A 2,968-nucleotide genomic window follows, 5' to 3' on the forward strand; every position below is an offset into this window, starting at 1 on the left:
ACCCTTCTAGGGTTTCAGCGAGATGCTCAGTTAGTTTGCCACTGGTGCCCCCACATGCAGGGTGGGTATATTGTAGCTACCAAATCAAGAGATTTGTTCAGATAGGTAATAAACTTCTGGTGTAAACCTCTGTTCAATTAACACTCCCTATCAGGCATTCTTGTCTTTCTTGGACAACTAGAGAGGAAGGGGCACAGTTAGGGATATGCAAAGGGTACTTTAACATCCCTGGTCTCATGTCTTTGTAAGCTCTTGTACAGGCAATCCTGAAAATTCTCTCAGTTGTCTCTGAGTTGGGGCCTTGAATATGACAGACTAGTTTTTATTTTGGAAGACAGAGAGTATCTACCTATGAACAGATCATGATCAAAATTACTTAGTTTCAAATTTTATAGTTATTATATAGTTATAAAGTCACAAATTTCTAATTATGTAGACCAAAATTATGTCTAGTTGTAACTTTTCTTTAGATACTTTATGTCCCTTTTCTGCTGGTTTTATTAAGAGGTACTTGAAGTCATCCCATGAACAACTTAGATCAGGAGAACACAGCCTTTCATATCTACCAGTTATATTAGACTGGATCCTCATGGAAAACTTAAACCATTGAGATGATTTATTTGGACATTGAGAAAAATATGACGGTAATTCTGTAAGTCTTCAAGTCCCATGATTTTTGGCGCATGCACCAATTCTCCTGGTTACTAAAGAAGGTTGCATATATATCCACCACCATAAAATATTTACTCATGGACGGAATGGAGGACAAGATAGCATTTGTAGGAATATAATGAATCTAAGAATCAAAAATTACATTTATTGATCTGAGGTCTCAAATCAGCAGCATTTCTTATTAGATTTATCTCTTAGCAATGTGAGCATTATAAGGACTTGTACAAGTAGAAGTAGGCCATGTTCTAAAAAATAACAAAAACAAAAAGGGATTAAACCTGAGATCTTTTCAGGTTTAAGTGAGTCCTAGGCAATTCAGGTAGGAGTTCATATTTGAATCTTAATAGGGTTGGCATTAAAAAGCATAGCCTTGGGGTGCCTGGGTGGCTCAGTAAGTTAAAGCCTCTGCCTTTGGCTCAGGTCATGATCCCAAGGTCCTGGGATCGAGCCCTGCATCAGGCTCTCTGTGAAGCAAGGAGCCTGCTTCCCTTCCTCTCTCTCTGCCTGCCTTTCTGCCTACTTGTGATCTTCTCTGTCAAATAAATAAGTTTTTTTTAAAAAACCTTAAAAAATAAAAAGGCAGAGCCTTTAACCTTTGGATGGGGTTCTTATTCTTAAACTATGACCCTTCTAGGGTTTCAGCGAGATGCTCAAGTTGTTTACCAAGCCCCCCTGAGTGGAATCCTGAAGTCCATCTCTCAAGCATCAGGCAACTGTTGACATCTCTACTCAGCTCTTTCAGGCTTCTACCCATTGCTTTTCACTGTGTTCCTTGGCTTTTCACCCAGCACATGTGCACTTCAGGAATCAGCTAAAGATTTGAGTTTGTATGCAAATATGGGGGTTCTTCCATTCCTCCTCCACATCTACTCCCTTCTTATGGAATTTTCCCTGCTCTGTCTTTAGCTCTTCTGAGAGCCCTGAACTCTGATTCTGAGTTTCAAGCCCAGCAAGACTTCCCCATTTCCTTGAGTGTATCCTCCATGGTCATGGGCACTTGGAAGTGGTTGTAAAAATGTGTTTCTCAATAAGTGTGTTTTCTTTCTTTCAAGGTACAAATGTTCTCCAGCTCCTGCCTGCTTTTGGTCACTCTTCAGTGCCTTCTAATGATTGGTTTTTATACTTTGTCCAGATTCTAGAATTGTCACTGGCCAGAGGGTTAGTCTGTTGTAAGATACTTTAACATCACTTGAAGCTAGGATAGGAGCAGCAGTAAAGTGGTGAGGGAAAGGTAGCCACACCTTCCTTGTTGAGCCTTCTCCTCCCTTCTCTCTGTTCTGGCCTCAGTCTTTCCCACTGGCTCTAGTGTGGAAAGGCCCTAGAACTCAGTAAGGAGATAGGAACAGAGTAGGAGGTTGGGATGCAAGGGTGGTTCAAGAATTTGGAGGAAAGGGGAGCCTGGGTGGCTCAGTCATTGAGCATTTGCCTTCCGCTCAGGTCATGATCCCAGGGTCCTGGGATCGGGCCCCACAATGAACTCCTTGCTCTGTGGGGAGCCTATTCCTCCCTCTCCCTCTGCCCCTGCTTGCTTGCATTCCCTCTCTGTCTCTCCCTCTGTCAATAAATAAATAATATCTTAAAAAAAAAAAAAAGAACTTGGAGGAGAAAGATGATCTCCCACTGCATTTAAGCCTCCTCTCATCAATGATATCCTAAAATACTAAAGGAATCCTTCTAAATATGGCTTTGGACCATTTAAAGACTAAGATGCACAGGCCCCCTCCACACTCATCAAATCAATAGCTAGTGGAAGAGCCCAAGTGATTCTGATGGTTAGCCAGAATTGAGAACCATTACTCCAGGCCAGAGACCTCACATGTTTCTTGAATGAACAAGTGAGTGAATGCATATGCACTACTGGTCACGATGAGATCATTCACACAAGTTAAAACGAGCTCCTCCTCCACAGGCTGGTTCTCATGCAGCCCAAATTGTTGAGGACTTGTCCGAGGGCTATGGAAAGTATCAGCCAGAGTGTGTTTTGACACTGATATATGATGCCTTGCTTCATGGGAAATAGTTCAGGAACAGCCAGGAAGTCTGAAGTCCGTTGAGAATGTGTTAAATGTGAGGTGTCCTGTTAGGTTTCTCAATCTCTCAACAGTCTTGAAATTTGGTTGTCCTTGTTCCAGTTTATATGCTCCTGAAAAAGGCCTTTTATTGTCCTGCATCTGTCATTTAAAGATATCCTTAACCGAGGAAATAAACTTCACTTATCTTTAGAAGTGTTTTACTTGGATCAGAGAGCAGCTGAATACAAATGCTTTCTGATGCCTGGAAAATAACACCCAGAGGT

Source organism: Mustela nigripes, chromosome 13 (assembly GCF_022355385.1).
Source record: "Mustela nigripes isolate SB6536 chromosome 13, MUSNIG.SB6536, whole genome shotgun sequence".
In the NCBI taxonomy this organism is placed as follows: Eukaryota; Metazoa; Chordata; class Mammalia; order Carnivora; family Mustelidae; genus Mustela; species Mustela nigripes.